This window comes from Gavialis gangeticus, unplaced genomic scaffold (assembly GCF_001723915.1).
Source record: "Gavialis gangeticus isolate Ggan-Ray unplaced genomic scaffold, GavGan_comp1, whole genome shotgun sequence".
Classification (NCBI taxonomy): Eukaryota; Metazoa; Chordata; order Crocodylia; family Gavialidae; genus Gavialis; species Gavialis gangeticus.
Genome location: NW_017729005.1, coordinates 3,794,186 through 3,813,666, shown reverse-complemented (window position 1 = coordinate 3,813,666; position 19,481 = coordinate 3,794,186). Strand labels below are relative to the sequence as shown.

The following is a 19,481-nucleotide window of genomic DNA, read 5'->3' as shown; positions in this document are numbered from 1 at the left end:
TAAACTTTTCCCATGACTGGACAGATATGAGAGAGGGGTTAGAATGCAAGTTGTATGAAGAAAGGTTGAGAGAACTAGGCATGAACGTTGCATGCCTCCTGAGACTGGGGAGGCGTAGCAACTGTCAATAGGCGGTGGTGGCAGGGGCATAGCAGTGGCAAGCTGGGAGCTTTTGCAGGCGGCCGTGGCAGTGTTGGTGGTGAAGGGGGGCATGTGGTGAGCACAATCGGCAACCACCCCCAGGCGCTGCTGGCAGCAGCCAATCTTGGGGGGGTGGGAGGGTGCGCGTGCCAGTGGAACTAGGCATGTTTAGTTTTGAGAAAAGTAGATTAAAGGTGGGCCATAATAGCAGTCTTCAAATATCTGAAAGCCTCCCATAAACAAGTGGAGCCATTTTGGCAATCCTTTGATAAAAATGACAACCCCCACCCCACAAACCTTGCCTTCTCACCAACTGGTCCTAGTCCCATGGCCTTCAGAAAGCAGCATGAAACTGCTTTATAAGTACTAAGCCCAGGGACAGACCAGCAGGAGTTTGGAGAAATCTGCACTCTGAGCTGCTATTAAGGAAACCATGCTTTTGTATTATTAGCATTATTGATATTGCATTCTATGCAGCATGCAAAAGTAATACCAATGGTACATAAGGTCATGTTTTGCTCTCATATCCAATGCAAATCTAGAATAATTCTGTTGCAGTCTATGAAATTCTCTGGATTGACACTAATGTAACTGAGACCATTATTTGGGTAATTTTTATTTTGAAAGAAACAGTCTTTAAAGCTTTCCAACATCCACATTTAAATATTTTTGCATAGCAGCTAACTTCTTTGAGAAGTTATTCTGACATGTCCACAGCAATGTCTTTGGCAACAGCATTGTCTTTCTTTCATCTCTTTGTCAGTCTATCAGCAGATATGCCTGCAGAGGAAAAAGTATTTTTTCCTCTTGGATGATCTTAGATACAAGCAAATTCATAGTGAACTTTGCAAATATGTAAGGTCCAGACAGTATCTGTCAAATATTGTCCTGCACTGGGGACACATGGAGCTGCTTCATATGAGCTTTACCACCTGGAACAGTTTTGTATGCAGAGAGCACATACTTGTCTATGCCCTGACCTGTGTCAGGGTACTCTGTGCGTGTACCCTTCCACCGATACGGAAAAAATGTGTGGTCATGGAAAATGCACATGCTTCAGGAAACAGTATAGATGATTATTCCTTGAGAGTAAACAACAAAAATATTGTTTACAGTTTGTGCAAGTTTGTAAGAGGCAGCATGATGAAACAGAAAACAAAGGTCTTTAGCTCTTGTGATAGATAAAGATGTATTAAAAAACAAAACAAAACAGGGCTGTTAGACCCGAGGCCAAATTCATGTTGTAAACAAATGCAAATCCATTGACATTAACAGGGCTGCAACTACTTGCATAAGATATTAATTTTGCTCCTGGTTTTTTGGCCAAATTTCAAGGCAGTGATTACATTCTGCTGGTCTAAAATTTCTCTGAGGTTTTATTTAGATGGGCATGCTTTTCTCACTGTCTTAAAATGCTGTGTAGCATAGCTGTGTACCGTCAAGCAGTTGTGTTATTTCAGTGGTATGTAAATGATTCCCTTATATGTTAAACTTAGGAAGCAATTTAGAATATGTCTTGGGGAAAAATGACTAGAGCATGGAAATATAAGATTGCAAAACGATGGGACTCACTGGAGACAGGATCTATGAGAAATGTAACAGCCTTAAATAGGAATGGTCCCTGCAAGGGCTTAAAGGAAGCTGCTTACAGTGATCTTGCAAAGAGCAGAAAAAACTCCAGCCCTGATCAGATACTTAAAGTTAAGCATGTGCATAAGTGTGCATCACCTTGCTGTGCTGAGCTCAGTAATGGACTCATGTTCTTTGCATGCTGGGGAGTCTACTTGTTTCTATTGGCCCGAGGGGAGCTGGACCGCATAAAAAAGGGAAGGGATGAGGCTGATGCCATCTGTACTGGCTTGGAGAAGGGTTTCAGTGTGTTGAGAAAGCCACAGTCTCTCTTGTGTGAAGGGTGAACAACTTGTTCCATTGCTATGTGAGATAAAGTATCGGTGTACCTACTGTTCAAGGCTTCTCTACAAAAGCCACATTCTAGCTCTTAGGGTTTAGACCATAGGTACCTAAGGAGTTTGCATATTCTTCATTGATCTGATAATTAGATACCATATATAGATAAAGATAAATGGCCAAAACAATTGTTCCTTTAATTTACCATCAAATTAATGCGCTGATATTTATGCATATTTGATGTGCTTGTAATGTCTTTATAAACTAAACCATGGAGCTCAAAACCCAGTAATCCTGATGGTCTGAAGCAAGTAAATGGAAATCAAAGAGACCTAGCAGGCTTTTAACAGTTCTAATCCTCATTTAGATTATAGGGTGAAGAAGCATTTAAGGATTAGGACAACTGATTTTTCTAGATAAGCATAATACAGCATAAAAGAAGAAAGCACATTAAAAATGTTCCTTCATGTGGGCATAGTCACACACAGTCTGTTCTTTTATCTAAGGCAGTGGTTCTCAATCTTTTTTGTACCAGGACCCATTTGTAAACATCAATGGCCAGTCCAGACAATGAATAGTTTATGTAGAAAAAAGCCCCCTGGCCCTGCTGGTGCCCCTCACCACCCGGCCCTGCTGGTGCCCCTCACTCCTGACACACTGTCTCCTGCCCCCAGGCCCCAACCCCCCCAGGGCATGGGGCAGAGGGTGGGTGTGTTGGGCAAGTGAGGTTAGCATGCCCCCCTCCCCCCGGTCTGTTATTTCTTGCGCTGCTGGTGCTGCAGCTGGTGCAGGGGTCCCAGTAGCAGCAACAGCAACAATGAGTGTCACTGTTTCCACTCTCCCGTGCCAGGTCCTCCCTGATGATGAACCACAGATGCTGCTTCTGCCCATGCCGATCCAGCCAGACTATAGCCCTGTGCCAGCTGTGGGTGCTGGGGGAAGTGCTCCCATTTCTCTCCTGGTGTGCTGTCTGTGCCCCCCTCCCGGATGCATCATCTGAGCTGCACTGTCTGTTCCATAGACTTACCTATGGGGAGTTGTTGGAGCTGCTCTCCATGCTGCCTGACTGCCATGTGCATGTATGATAATCACCCTCCTCCCACTGCTCCCAGTAGCCTTGCAGGCTGGAACTCTACTAGCCTGTAAAGGGAAACCCCCAGTTGCCCATAGCAGGGTGCTGAGATGTTCCTGGTCCTTTAAGGGAGCAAGCAGCCTGAGAGGCTGCTTGCAGGTGACAAAGGTGGGTAATTAAGGACTCACCTGACTGGCAGCTGTATAAGCCCTGAGCCAGAGCAACCTAGGCAGTCCAGTCCTAGGAACCATGCAGTGAAGAAGTTGTAGCAGCAGAGTTCCTGAATGCTGAAAGAAAGCCACTCTGCAACACAGGGAATAAAGAAAGGCATCTGGGGTAGGGAGGGGGTTGGTTATATAGGCAGGTGGCCCTGGTTTATGTTAAGTCTAGAGAGGGCTTGAATGCCTGCAGAGGGCAGATGTTTGTTATTAGGTTGTACTAGCAGTTTAGCCTGGAGCCCTGTAAGGGCAGGCAAGGCTTACTTAAAGGTCCAGCAGCCCAGGAGAGGATAAAAGTGAGACCCAGCAGTGGGTGCAAGGGTCTAGAGAGTAGGGATCCATGAGCCCCAGTCCCATAAAGGGCTGGGAATGTGAGACCCAAGGAGGTCCTAAGGCAAGGAGAGTACCTGAGTTTGGGACCTGGATGTTCCGGAGCTGACGGTTGACTGACAATCAGATCAGAGGGTCTGCAGGCCTAGTGACAAGGCAAGAGCTGGATGAGGGTCCACAAGTCTGGAGAGAGGGGCTGTGAGCCAGACCAGGGGCCTGGGAGACAAAATGCAGGGGCTGAACATGAGACCAGGGGTCTGGAGCCCAGAGAGAGAGGGATTGTGCATAGAACCAAGGGTCCAGGAATCTAGAGGGACCAGGATGCCCGAAAGCTCAGAAGAAAGGCTGAGTGAAGGGTCTGGGGGCCCAAGGGGGACTGAATGTGAATATAACATGCTTGGGGAACACCTGTGAAGCTTAGGGTGTAGTATAGGGGAAGAATGGAGCCATGCAATTTGCTTTTAAGGCTATAGGTGCCCTATGAAGGCATAGTTGGGCCAAGAGGAACCTATCAGGCTGGATTAAGACAAGTGGGGTCCAGGAGAGACATGGTGTAGGAAGTGTTGGCATTCAGGCCTCTGGGCAGCCTCCCTTACTCAACTTGCAAAAGAACAGGACTTTGTGAGGGAGCAATCTAGGGAGAGCAACATTAGAGTTGGAGCAGGGCAGGAGCCACACAGCTACCAGGAGGCATCACAGATGTGGCTGTAAGCCTGCTACATTTCCCATGTTTTTTTCCATGGCAAATGGAAAACCTAGATCCCTGTTTATTAGTAGGCACAGCGTTAACATATGGTGAAGCACAAGCAGCATGCAAAATATGATCCACTTTTAAAGTTTGTTCATGACCCTTTCATATACTCTTGTAACCCACTTTTGGGTCATGACCCATAGGCTGAGAGGCTGATCTAAGGGATGTGACCATAATGTTTTGCGATTATATTAGGAATGGGGGATAACCATAACAAGAATTAATTTTATGTTATGTATGAGTGCCAGATTGTAACAGCTTTATGAAAACTGTAAATGATTGGGCCAGTGAGGAGAAGTTATCATGTATGGATATTGGATTATAAGAATTTCCTGTATTGATCTAACTTACTTTGGGGGCTGTGGGGAAAAAGAAACAGGAAACATGCACTTACTTTCTAGATGAGAACCCAAGCACATTAAAAAGACAGTAGGCAAAGCTGTCAGCTGCAAGGATGTTACATGTAGTTTCCAAGAAAGATGCAAACTTCAGGCTGCAACTTGGAGATTAAAAGGTTGCCAAACACTTAAAAACATCTGAGAGAGGGTGGGGGAGATGCATTAAGAGATGACCATGGAGAGAGGGATTCTACAGGTAAAATAGTATATTTATATAATTTATCTACTGGTAAATAAATTGCCTATGCTCTACTATAGGTATTTCCTATGCCTCTGGGCTTGGCTAGTTGCCAAATGGGGCTTGAAAGGATTTTTTTTCTCTCCTGCTTCTATATGCTGCTTCTGTTTTTTGTTGCCTTTCTCAGGAGTATTGTATATTGGCTATAGCTAGGGCTAAGGATTTTGACTGTGGTGTGCCAGTGCTGCTGCTGGAGCTTAAACCTGGATAGAGGGTCTTGCCACTTCTCTTAGGGTCAGAGTGACTGCCATGCTTGGGATCCAGAGAATTTTACCCCATGGTCAGACTGGGGTGGGGCCTTCTGTCACTTATGCACTGTGTAACGTAATTGCATGGTGTGAATTGGAAATGTAATATGAACGTGTAATAGAAGGGGAGACATGGTTCTTTGGGTAAATCCGGTATCTTTCATTAGACCAACTCAAATAGTTGGGGGGGAAAAAATTCTTCTCTGCTAGCTTTTGGGTACAAACACCCTTCTCAAGGCTGAGGAAGTCTGTGCTCTTCCTGGATGGAATAGAAGTGAGACCAGAGAATGGTGTTCTGTTCTGTTCTGTTCTCTTCCATCCCATCCAGGAAGAGCACATCCCACTGCAGACTTCCTCAGCCTGAAGAAGGGTGTTTGTACTCAAAAGCTTGCAGAAAAGAATTCTCCCCCCTCCCCCACAACTATTTGAGTTGGTCTAATAAAAGATATCGGATTTACCCGAAGACCCTTGTGTGCCTATGTCCCTAGACCAACACCTATACCCCTAACAGATGGCGAAGCAACCTTGCGGAGTCCTGCTGCTGTAAATCTGGACTACAAATCCCAGAGGTCTCTGGAAGCAGGAAGAGGAAGTGGTGAGAGGCAATGAGCGGCGGAGTGCCGCTGGCTGTGATTGTGGACTACGAGTCCCAGAGGCCTCTGGGTGGAGAGAGGAAGTGAGCGGACGGTTCCGACCTGGCTCCGTGCCTGGAAGCGGGAGAGAGCGGGGAGAGGGGAAGCGAGGCAGCGGCACAGCCGAGCCGCGGACTGGATGCGTGTGATCCCCGCCTTGGAGACCTGTGCAGAGTGACTTTGGACTGAAGGCTGGTTCCCGGGCACACCTCCAGAGGTGGGGAGAGGGAACTTTATGTGCTGAATGTATGTATTCTAGTGGCACTGACTGCTACCTGTTACTTACCCTTTGCCTGCACGCTGTTACACTGTGAGTGTCTTTTTACCTGCATTTGTTTCTCTCTTCTGGCCCGTTGGCTTGTGACCCTCGTCCCTAGGACTCTCCATATAGACGTGAGAGAACCCCTTTTGGCTGTAGTGCTCGTGCCGGACGCGGACGCTGCACTCGTGTCTCTTTTATAGCATGGGGAGTGGCCCTCTTCCTTGGATCTCTCGTGTGGATTTTAATAACCCTTGCAGCAGCAGGACATTGGCCACTGTTGTTTACTTGTGGCAGGTGTTGTGCCTTGTGGTTGTGTCGGGGTTGATTCTGTAGTTTGACTAATAGGTTAGACAAGGGATTTGTATGGGATGGCTTGGATAAAGATGATCCTGTGGAGGGGGGTGGAACTAGATGACCTCTGAAGGTCCCTTCCAACCCTGCTTTTCTGTGATTGCGTGAAAATTAAGCCTTCCCAGATTTAGAAAGCGGTAAGCCTTAGGGGGGAAAAAAGAAGATATGAGTACAGTTTGTTTAACTCTTTTAAAATATAGTTTCCCTGAAGTACTGCTGTTTGAAATAAATAACACCGTGCTGTGAGGAAGTTGGTCACTGTTTACTACTGCGTTTGCTGCCAGAGAGAACAGAACTTCAGCGTCTGAGCCTCACATGAACGGAGGAAATTGCAACTGATAGTACCGTGGCCACAGCCTGGCTTGCAAGTGAAGGAATTGTGTGATTCCATCACGAGGAACAAGTGATGGCTAGAGGCCTGGGGTATGGGCAGGAGTGTGCTCAGGGAGTCACAGGAGATGAGGTGCAGTTTGCATGATTTCTGTGACAGTAACAACCTGTTGTTTTTCCTGCTACTGTAAAATGGCCATGTCTGTCTTTAACTGTTCTCCTCAGTGTTCTTGTTCCCTATTCACTGCTCCTTTTTTCTGCATATGAACCTCTACAGTGTGATCTCTAATATATGGCAGACATCCTTCTGAACTGTAGTAGTTCCTTGTTGCTCCAGTTTATAAACATCTGTCTGAGAAACAGTGCTAGCATTTGCTAAAAGTGTTGCTTATTTAATTTTGCTTTCAGAAAAGAGGAGTTATGTGACTCTACTTTTGCAGAATACTTTGTAATAGGTTAAAAAATATTGCAGTAAGTAGTGAAAAAAAAAAAAGTTCTAGCATATTGGGATGTATTTAAAGGGAGCATTTTGTGCAGATCATGGGAAATCTGTTTTGGTACTGGGGGAAAACTATATTGCAGTGGCAGCAGCAAGTGGGGTCTGAATAAGATTCCTGCACTCACCCAAACTCCCACTCTCCTGCAGGATTTACTCAGGATATAAACCCTACTGCTTACACCAGTGGTTCCTTCATATTCACCTTCCATTCTGGAAGGTGTCTGGTCTACGCACACAGCTGCAGTATAGTAGTAGAACCTCTTTTTCTGCAGAAAACTAATACCACTTCACTGACCAAAAGAAGCCTTGACAAGAAGCTGGGTGTGGACATCTCCAGCTTTCTGCTGATTGCTTTGGGCCCTCCAGCAGCTGGTAGCTTCTTGAGCTGTACTTCATGTCTTGACAGTATACCTGCAGATTGGAGCCATATGAAGCACTTGCTTGGCTTCTGCACAGCTGTTGTCCTGTGCTGCTAGAAGTTCTGCAGGCAGCAGAACCAAGTATAGATGGCCTTTCATGTGTTGCCTATGCATGGAATAACTCCAGGGCCTTGTGCACTAAGCCTTACTCTCTGGCAACTGCAATTTCTCCCAATGCTTCGTCTCCAGTATCTGATATCAGCCACATCCACCTGTTACTCCTCACAAATGGTTGTTTTATGTTGAAGCCTTCTTCTAAGGTTTCCAGTGAGTCTTGCCTCACCTGTCATTTAGACTTGGGACCTTCTTCAACCGGGATTGTTTTATGTCTGTGTCTTGTTCAATGGCAGAATTTAGCCTTGTTTTCCCACTATTTTCTCCCCTAAAAAAACAAATGCATAAGTTCATTCTGCAGTAATAACCAGGATCTAAATGGACCCTTTCTGTCCTCCCCCAAATTCATGTACTGACAGTTCCTGCAGGTGCAAATTTCCTTTGCCACCACATGCCAGTTGCTTCCAGGACGCTAATCCCTCTTTCTCTGAACTCCCCAAAGGCCTTTCTAAGGGTTTGTGTGGAGGACAGAGGATGGACTGGGAACATCATCCCAGTAGTGTAAGCAGAGGTGGGTAGGGGGACACCAGCCCCAGGTGCCAGCTTGGAGGGGGTGCTCCCTGGGGATTCTTTGCCATAGCAGTAGCAGCTGGGTGCAGAAGCAGTGTGCACATTGCAGCAACATCCACAGCTGGGGTGGGCAAAGAGTGACACAGCGGCAGGAGATGGAGTCTTTGAGTCCCCAGGGCAGGGAAAATAACAACCCTGACCACTTCCACCCTACTCTCCAGCAGGGTTTTGCCCAGGGCACAAAACTTGTTGGTTATGTCTCTTTTTTGTCTTCACTCCAGTCATTGGATCCCCTTAGGCATGGGACTGAAATATTTTCTTTTTGGAGGTACAATGAGTAAAGAAAGACAGCCTGTTAAGTGTTTCCAAGATGCATCCACATTCCTACAATGGCAAAAAAAAATTAAGGAAAATCAGTAAAGACACCGAACAGTATTTTCCTTTAGAAATTTTTATTTCCAGATAACTTGTTCCACATGGATACATATTTCAGTACATCAATTTTACCCCAAACAAACTCCAGAAATACTCCAAAGCCAACTTGGCAAAACAGATGTCTACAACACTGGGCCAACAAGAAGATGCTAAAGTTTAGTTGAGAACAACCAAAGATACACTTGCATTCACCTTCCAGAACTATATATTTTTTTCCTACAGTTAAAAACCACTGATTCTCATTAAATTATTAAATAAATAAAAACACCTTCAAGCTAGGATCTGTATAAACAATTTCTGGATTCTTGTTTCTTTTGAAAAAATCTACAGTTTGGTCTTATTGAAAAGATGTGTAACAGACACTTTTATAATACCAGTTTTCTGTTGTGCTTTACTCTTAGATGAAATGGATGTTAATTGCTTTGATGTGCTTGTTTCTTCATCAGCTAATAATTTTAAAAGACCTTACTGGGTAATTGGCACTTCATGTACCTGGTATTTCAACTGTTATTGAAATCTATTATTAATAAGTGACCCTGTGCCAAGAATAAGCAGGTTAGGGTGGCCCATTAGAAACTAACTGGCTCAGGGAGACATGAGCTCTTGTCGACAAAGTAGGCTGTTGCCTGATGCCAAACATACTGATGCAAAATGTTAGAAGCAAACAAAGAAATCTTCAGGTGTTTAACCCTGGCCCCACCAGTAGATGTCATTGTGGCAATGGAAAATGCTGTAAAGGATATAAATTACAGAAACATCATTTGTCCAAGGGAAGAAGAAGAAAAACTTACAATATGCATGTTTTTTTTTTCCTCAAGATGACTAGCAGGGATAAAGATTTTCCATTTTCTTAGCTCTAATGAATTTGGCTGAATATTAAGTTTCTAGTCAATATATGTATGCTTCAGTTTTTGCCAATAAACTGCTTTGTTCGTGTAGGGCAATACATGCATATATGCATTCCCTTTGCCACCTTCCTGCCTTCTCAGCTGTGAACCTTCATTCACATGGCCCCCTATGTGTAGCTTGGAACAGTCTCCTAAGTTTGTCCAGCATTCTCTCTTTCCCTTTAAAACTGTTTCTTCCAGGATATCCTACTTTTTCATAACAAGCAATCTCTCTACACTTCCTATAAACTAAGCTGTTCTCATGTATTTGTTAATCTTAAGATACTGATGGTTTGGAATAGGAAACATGTATTTCTATGATTATTAAATGCCAATCCACAGCCCCAGCTGGGAGTTTTCTGTGTGCAAGTAATAAGAGATTTGTCCTGCATATCTATAAAAAGAAGCCATCAGTGTTTTGATATTGCTCAGTAAAATGGAGCTTAGTTGGCTGTAAAGTAAGGTGTTCAAATTCATGCATTTCCACCTGAAAAAAAGAATCATAATTTTTTTTGGCTTGATTCTTTTGAAAATGCTGAATTGATACCTGATACAAGTATGAATAGTTGGTTGGGATTATCTGCTTTACATTTTGGTTAGTGCCACACATGTAAAAGAATGAATTATGGCAGCACACGATCACATGGAGTATAGCACACAGCAAGCCATATCCGTAAGGAAGCTGCTAAGCTAAAATATAAATGGCTTTTAAAAATCAACAGGGTGCTCACTACATCAATTTATAACCCCATCATTTGAATTTTTTCTTTTTTGTAGAGTACAGCCCAGTGAATAATAAGGCTTTCTTCTCTGAAATGTCAGGCTTTGCGGGAAGTGAATGCTGAGAAAGCAGCTGGCCTGATTAAGCTAAGAGTCTGCTTCTCCTCCTTTGCATGGTCTTGCAGGCTGAAATCAATCCCTGTGCTTAAAATTCAAAACTCATAGATGGCCAAATGATCAGGTTCATGACCTTCCACAGTGAGGAAAGCAATTTTTTTAGGTAAGTCTTTTTATAAACTAAAAACAATGGGGGGAAAATGTTGGCTGAGGTTTCGTCCTTGAGCAAATGGAAAAGAGCTCTGTTGGAAGATAAAACAAAGAATCAAATCAAAGCAGCCAATGCTTTTCATAGAGGAAAAACAGACACCTGGTTGCTCATCAGTGTGTTCTGCATCAGTTTGTTTACCTCGGAGCTGGATATTTTTTTCTCTTATATTAGTCACAAGCATTTATTTAACTGGAGAGATGAATGGGGTGAGTGGAAGATGCTCACTTACTTTGTTACCACTTCTGCAAGACTCTTTCAAAATTTCTTAGGCCTAAAAGCATGAAGAAAGGCTATATCTATCCTTGGGAACTGTATGCTGTTTTATTATAGTTCATTTAAAAAAAAATAGGACATGAAGTCTGTAAGAGCTTGAAAAATCCATGTATTGACTCTAAAACCAACTTCATAATAATGACTTAGAAAAGGTAAAAGTGTCAGTCATGCTTTTAATTTCCCGTGTGTATTTTTTTAAAATTTTTCTGTATCTATTTTCTCATAAGAAACAGCAATCTTGCTTCAGAATACTTCTAAACCCATTAAGAGTGTTTCTATAGTTATTCTAAAAGCATTTCATGACAGTGATGTAGTGCTTTTGGTTTCATGTAGTCTTAAACTACTTAAAACTTAACACACTTCCCATATACTTTTAATGTCACAACTAAAAAACAAATATAGTAACCCAGAAAAATTAACTATTACCCCTCAATAGTAATAGTGTGGGGAGGCAGTCAGGAAGGCCAACTGTACCTTGTCGTGCGTCCACAGATGCATCTTGAGCAGGTCCAAAGAGGTGATCCTCCCCCTCTATGTGGCACTGGTCAGGCCACAGTTGGAGTACTGCGTCCAGTTCTGGGCGCCGCACTTCAGGGAGGGATGTGGACAGCATGGAGAGGGTCCAGAGGAGGGCCACTTGCATGATCAGTGGACAGCAGGGCAGGCCCTATGAGGAGAGGCTACGGGACCTGAACCTGTTCAGCCTCCAAGAGAGAAGGCTGAGGGGGGATCTAGTGGCCTGTTACAAACTAGTCAGGGGGGATCAGCAGGCATTGGGGGAGTCCCTGTTCCTCTGAGCACTGCCAGGAGTGACCAGGAATAACGATCACAAGCTGGCAGAGGGTAGATTTAGGCTAGATATCAGGAGGTGCTACTTCACGGTCAGGGTGGCTAGGATCTGGAACCAACTTCCAAGAAAAGTGGTGCAGGCTCCTACCCTGGGGGTTTTTAAGAGGAGGTTAGATGAACACCTAGCTGGGGTTGTTTGACCCCAGTACTCTTTCCTGCCATGGCAGGGGGTCGGACTAGATGATCTACTCAGGTCCCTTCCAACCCTAGAAACTATGAAACTACAAGTGATGCACCCCTTACGAAAAACAGGGCTGTCCCTATGGCTGGAAGCATGCAAAGGCTAGGAGCTGTGAACCACTGATAGTTCCTTGTATGCCAGCAGACCTATAAGATTCATGGTGCACAGGAGCAGAACTTACTCCTGCTTCACAGCTTTGATTCCTGATTAGTGTATGGAGCTAACTGTAGCAAGGTGATTAGCCAGCTGTGGGCCTGTTTGGAGCCATGGTGTACCAGGTGATACACTCTTCAGTTCCTCTCCTGAGCTTAGGACCCCATTTGGTTCTGGAGTTTATATCTCTTAGAGCTATGTTTGAGGTGTGCTGACAAGTCAAGCAGATATCTCTGTATCAGATACAACCCAAAAAGCCAAGACAGCAAACACAGAGCTAAAGTACCTAGGGGTAGGTAAGAATAGGTATTAACTCGTGTAAGTGATCTGACCTGTCCACGTAAGTACCTATACCCAAATGCTGGCGAAAGTATTGCAGAGCCATCTCATTGTTGCCCTTGAGCTGCTGCTCCTGGAATAGGAAAAAAAGGAACTCTTATGTGACCACCTCAGGGTTTTCTCCCAGATCATGTCAACTTGTTTTGCACTCCTGTGGGTGACGTGTAATAGTTAATTTGCATATTTGTAATTACTTTGCACATGACTGTGAACTTCACCTTAAAAACAGTATTTAAGGTCTGGTAAATGTGTCACCCTATTTCCTAGTGCTGGCAAATGAAGACCCCTGTTTTTCCTATAGATTAGCAGCCAGCCAACAATAGTATGAATCTGAAGTTGAGAGAGCAGTGAAACCTGAGAACCTTTGCAAATTTGTGACCTGAGCCAGTCTCCTCCATGTTTCCTCTCCCTAAATGAGCTTTTCCCATTCTTGTTCCATCACTTCTCTGTTCCTTATCTAGCAGCTCCCTTCCCCTGCTTCTGTTTGCTTTAACTGGTGGCTGCCATGCAGTCACCACTAACAATAGAGGTCATCAGAAGTTCCAGATTCTGTCTGTAGCTCAGCTGGATTTGTAAAACTCCAACTGACATACAGCCAAGTATAAAAGGGCTGCCAAATGTAGGAGTATTGTGTGAAATGCTTAATGCCTGACAGCCCTGTTCTTTGTACTTCCTGGATAAGGTGATGGGGGTCCTTGTATTAGAGTGTCTACTGCCCCAGATTTCTTTAATCCATTCATGCTTTATAATGCGATCTTGAACTCTACAAGTTTTGCAGCACTGCTGCATAGATGCATTAGGTAGAAGAAGCACCTCTGTGTATACAATACACATTCATCACTCCCCCTGTCCTATGTTCATCATGGGAGACAACACAGATTCTTACATGTTCAATTTCATGATCCGTATTACTCCCTTACCATTTGCTATGTGAATTGTAGACCTTGTAAAAATACTAGGGGTACACTGATAAAAGATTTTGTTTGGCCAATCTGCCAATACTGATCCTGTAGCTGATATGCAGTGCGGCAGCTTGGAGAACAGCATCTGACTGGTAAGTCGGGGGGGGGGAGGGGAGGAGTATTGGGGGGCAGATCAAAGCCCCCATGGTGAGGGAGGGAGTGGGACAGGGTCAGGGACATATGCTGTTTAGCTGAGCTGGGAGCAGGGCAGTGCCGTGGGCGTCTCATCCTGGGAATGTGGGAGGGTGGGGCAACTCCCTGCCTCTGTACCCCCAGGGGAGGCATGGGGGGGGCATGTGTCCCTTGGTTTTTTGTGCGAGGTGAGGGCAGGCTGCCCAGTACAGGCTCAGGGCCAGGGGCTACGCTGGCTTTTTCCCAGTGGGGGGCTGGGCAGGGGCTGCACTCAGGGTGGGTGGGGGTAGGGTGGATGATAGAGGTGCTGGGAGGGAAGGCTACAGGGTGGCTATAGTGGCTGTAGCCACCCCTCCCAACACCACAATCACCTGCCCTGCCCCCACCTGCCCCAAGGCCAGCTCCCCCGCTGAGAAGAGGCTGGCGCAGGCCCTGGTCCCAAGCCCTCAGCAGACAGCCTGACTTCACCCCATGCACAAATCTGGGGGGGGGGCACATGCTCCCATGCCTCCCCTGGGGGTGTGTGCAGCAACTGGGAGCTGCTCCTTGGACAAGATGCCCATGGCTCTGTCTTGTGCCCTGCCCCTCCCCAGCTGGGCAGCCCCTGCCTCTGCCCCAGCCCTATTCCTTCCCTCACCCTGAGGGCCTCCATCTGCCCCCTTCACGCTCCTTCCTCCCCCCAGACTTACTGGCTGGACGCTGCTCTCTAAGCTGCTGGGCTGAGTTCCTGGTTGTGTGCACGCTGTGTCTGCATGGATGCACATGGCATTTATCGTGATGTTATCAGCTAGACCAGACAGAATAAGCCAATTGACTATAATGTCAATTTTGCTTTTATCGCTGCCGATCCAATATGGATTGGTATATCGGTGCACCTGTAAAAAAAAAAAAAAAAAAAAAAAAAAAAAAAAAAAAAAAAAAAAAAAAAAAAAGGACATTTTTAATCTCACTCTGGATCTATAATTTGTCCCAGTGCATTCTCTGAAAAGTCGGAGAAAGAGGCAGCAATGGATTCTGTTGCCCTCATGAGATTATTCTTAATTTAAATATGTTGTTTCGGTTGCTGTACTCTTTGCCTTGTCACATAATTGTAGTAACATTAATAGCTTTTGAATTAAAAGCTTTTTTTCTGCTATCAGATGCTTTACAATAGCTTCTCTTCAGTATTAAATCAAAATCAGAAGAGTTATTGCTTCCTGTCCTCTGCTGTTATGAACATTATCCCTTAATCACATTAATGTGAGACTGATATTGAGCATCTTGTTTAGACAACTGGGCTTTGGCATACTGCCAGGTCAAATTCAGCACATAATTTGGGTATGTGAAAAATAATGTTAGCAAAATCTCAGATCAATAGAAAAGCTTCTATTATTATTTTTTTAATTTTACTAAATATTTATAAAAAAAGATACAGTCCTCTGCAGCACTTAGTGCTCAAGATATTCCAGCATTGTGCTTACATATGACATGGACAGAGAAACTGAATGCAAAAATTATATTTTCTTTTTCTTGGCCAAGAGAACTGAAAAAAGTGGGCAAGAAAATAAGCATAAAAATCCAATTCCATTATTTGCAAAAATAAATTATTTTTTATTATATAATGTTATTAATTTTAAAGTTAAGGAAATGTCTTTCATACTGTTTTTTTAAGAAGTGCTCAATCACCAGTCAGATGACCATTACATTTTTGTAGCCGTTTTCTTTGTTCAGCCGTTGTAATCTAAATATTTGATGACATTATAAAAAGTATAACCCATACTCTCTAATCTTAAACATATAAAAAACAAGAAACTGTTTATAAAGATAAGATTCTTCACTTTTCTGGAAGAGCTACTTTGAAATGTTTTTGATGGAACAATTTTCTGCCAAAATATACAATAGGAAATTGTTGAAACCTTTTGTGTAGCGTTTAAAAAGTTATTTTATAATCAATAAGTAAAAACAACGTTTTAATCTTATCCAGATACTTTCTTCTGATACAGCAGTTTCCCAAATGAAAATGCACAATGCTTGTTTTGCAGTAACTGATGTTTCATTGCAGTTTGGGATGAAAACCTATTTCACAATGTCTGAGTTTAGTTCCTGACTAGGTTTGCTTTGTGGATATTTTTCGGATAGTATTTTTTTTTTTTTTTTTTTTGTTTTTGAATTTCATCTCTCTGAAAGATGCTAAACTGATAGCCCTGAAGACTGAAGTCCTCTATGTGGCTATAAGAAAGTACATCATGGGTAGAAAAATATACTTTCCCGCAGTGCCCCACTAGTGTTTCTTACCTTTTCCTGGAAGAATTAGTTTTAGGGGTAGGGGGAAGAGGATAGATCATTCAGACCCCAGTACTGAAAACCTTTGTGCCCAATCCAAAGCCCGCTGAATTCGATGGAAATCTTATTGAGTCTATCTAACCTTTAATCAGCTCCTCAACAAACGCAAGTAACTTCAGGCTTGTGATTTAATGGGATTACTTAAAGCAGGGGTATCAAAGATCCAGCCCACAGGCTGTATCTGACCCATGAAGGCATGTCAGTAGGCTTTTGGGGCTTCTGGAGGGGCTGAGAATTCAGGGGTGGGATAAGCCCACTGTTGAATTCCAGGGAATGGAGGCCTGTTCGGATGCATTTTGTCTGGAAGGCAAGCAAAGGCTGTTCCCATAGCCACCACAGTGCCAGTCTTTTCACTGCTAACAATGTTCACTCTGCAGCAAGGAGCCCTGTGATCTGTCTGCATCCAGGCCAGAAGGAGGTCTGCAGCTGGCTCAAGGGGCTTGGGGGAGTTTGACATCTCTGACTCGAAGGTTGAAATGTCTGCAGAAATAGTCCTCAGCCCTCTATATTTCATACTGTTACCCAAGGTTCCAGACGGTTCGCACTGACTTTTGCTCTTTAATGTGGATGTTTTCCCACTGGGAACTGGGAAGTTACTATTCGTTTAACAAATCACCCAGATAGCTGTCTTTGGTAGTAACTTACAGCTACAACTAACCTGACTTAGATTGGCCCATGGCCAAGGAATGACAGGCTGCATATTCAGTTCAGGTCCCCCTTCCTCAACTTTGTCCTCTCTAGTATCTCCCATGCTGTAGATTTTTAGTCGTAACCAGAAATAGCTACAATTTTTCCATAGCAGAGGCTCAGATATGTTATATATATATATTAATAGTGTGCTTCTGGTTAAATTGAGTTTTGAAGAGACAGTCATATGACCTGTATAATAGTAGTTAAGTATTGAGTTACCAAGGGTTTCTTTTCTTTCTTTAAAAAAAAACAACAAATTTACAGCCACATAGTTGTTTGCAATTGGAATATAAGTAATTAAAATGAAAACTTAGACCAAATTGATGTGCAATCAAACAAGTGAAGGTTTAAGGTTAGAAATTTTATTTCCAGGGGCATTAAGAATATTTTCTAAAACTCTGAGTGAAAGTACTTTCTGGAAAACTCATTTTCAAACCATCACTGAGGATCAGCTCTCAGGGGAAGTACATGCAAAGGATTTGGTTTTTATAGTCCTCATCAGCATGAAAGAAATCTTTTATGGAGTAGCTTGAAATTTGAATTTTATAAGTGATATAAAGTGACGACAAATAACAGAATAGAAGGTAACAAACGCTGCTCACATCCATTTATAGCAGCACATATATATGATTACTAAGAGGAAAATAAATTTTACACACTTGTGGGAAAGTTTAATTGGTTATTAATCGCATTACAAGGCCACTGTGGTGCGAAAAGTCATTTAAAAGGCTGGAAGCACCAGGCATGGTTTAAGCAGCAGGGTAAAAGCTGTTGAAGTAATACAAGTGAGACTATATTTTATCTTGACAATATGACTTAACCCCTCCTTTAGCAAATCTCAGTTCTTATGTTGTATGTGAGAACTGCCAGTCTTCTCAATTGTACATGACTTGTAAAACCATTACATGTAATAACCATTATAATTGTAAGTCTTCAGTAACAAGAGGACTAATAATTAATGACTGTTTTTAGAATTGTGATCCCACTGCACCATGTTTACAACTAACAGGTGCATTTAGACTGGCTGCTTTTTCTATATCACGTTTAAGCTATGGTATTAAAAGTAAATAAGAACTTTCTCACTTTATTGTAAGCAGATGGAGTTTCCATTTTGCTCCTAACATGTGAGAAGGACTCCAGGGGAGCCTGATTCTCCTGTTGTGTTAATCCAGATAAGAAGCTACTGAGGCACTTGGCAAACATTAATAGTGTGAATATAATAGCCCTTTAGAGTTAGCCAATCAGCTGGCCCCCTGCTTCTAAGCAGGCAGGCTATTACCCTCTAATCCCTTGCAATTGGGCTGCAGCCCTTGAGCCATGCAGCTCATTACAATCTGCATCAAGAATCAGGATGCATGCGCTGATGACAGACTGTTATGTGACTATCTATTGGTCAGTTGAATATGAAGGGTCATGAGACACTCATTGGAAACTAGCATCTGAATAATAATCTTACTCTTGATAGCAAAGAAAGTGCTGTGGATGTGCCTGTCTTTTTGGAAAAACCAAAAAAAAAGAAAAGAAAAGATGTTACCACCACTATGAGCTACTCTTTTCCTGCACATCTGGTTTCACTAAGTGCAGCAAATGTTAAGCTCAAATCATGAAAGTTCTCTGGCCAGGAGTGCTGTCTTTTGCTCTGGTTGGTCACTGTTAGGGTTGTCCATCGGGATGCAGGTGTTCTTGGTTGCCAACTTTATTACTCAATTTGGGCAACAGATAGTGATCTCACTGGATGCAATTTTTTAGCCAGGTGAGATGAAACAATGTTTAGGGTACCTTTTCTAGTCTCCTTCCTCATGTGAGGGAAGGATGGCTGAGTCAGGACTGCAACTACTGACCTGGACACCTGTCTCAGTTTCAAGTACAAAACGATCATCATGGACCACGTAGATTCACATGTTAGGAGCAAAATGGAAACTCCATCTGCTTACAATAAAGTAAGAAAGTTCTTATTTACTTTTAATGACTCGGGCCTTCCATGACTGACTAGCACGTGCTCCATTACCCATCGCCAAAGGACTTGCTATTGAAGGAAGATGCCTACATGTCTTCTTTTAACATAGGGGTGCTATTGTGCACAAGCAGTGAAACAGTACTTTGTGGGAAGGAAACTTTAACCCAGTGGCAAGGTAAACTTAGAAGACTGGAGGCTTCTATTCAGCTGCAGCCTTCATCTGCCTTTGCACTGATTTATTCTTTTCTTATCTGCCTGCTCTACCTTTTGAGGCCTTTTTATTTTTATTTTTGGATTGTTATTCATCTTGAAACTCTCGCTCTCCATCTTGCTGCCATAGGTGACCCTACCAGTACAGAAGTCCTGGCTGCACTGCTTTTGGGGTCATGGGTAACGCACAAGCCTTTCCACCATGTCAAGGTTGTGATCCTTGGGAAGTTGAGATTGCCATCCTTGGTAGGGAAATACAAGTCGAGATTAAAATCAGAACAGATGGACACTGAGCACACATGTGGCTCAGCAAGACATTAATACTGTAACTAAATACAGAGATCTGCACTTGGGTAAATGTCGATGCAGTGAGCTCCACACATCAGAGTTCTGCTGAAGCCAGAGTTCTTGTGATGATGGGTTTGCATTTATGCATGACTTCATGGATAGAAACCAATTAACATTGTACACGTAATGCATAAGAACATGGCTTTTAATTGTTTGAGAGAACCTTCTTTGCAGGAAGTGTGGCAGGGCCTCACTTGGGGTTCTTATCCTTGCTCTGACTTTGACCCTACACTTGACATTAGGCAAGTCACAACTCAGCCTTGCCTCAGTTTTG

General features: G+C 43.4%; 1 protein-coding gene across 5 annotated transcripts in view; it reads left to right on the top strand.

The window, feature by feature from the left end:
• The first annotated feature begins 5,963 nt into the window (after positions 1 to 5,963).
• The window catches only part of FAM126A (family with sequence similarity 126 member A), a 91,585-nt gene continuing 78,067 nt past the window's right edge, over positions 5,964 to 19,481 (top strand). For 2 of the 5 annotated variants that reach the window (XM_019508569.1, XM_019508572.1), the window contains exon 1: positions 5,965 to 6,153. The gene's annotated coding sequence lies outside the window, so the exon portion shown is untranslated. Of the gene's footprint in view, positions 6,247 to 19,481 lie in introns of all 5 variants that reach the window. The other 3 variants (XM_019508571.1, XM_019508570.1, XM_019508573.1) reach the window with 2 other exon arrangements.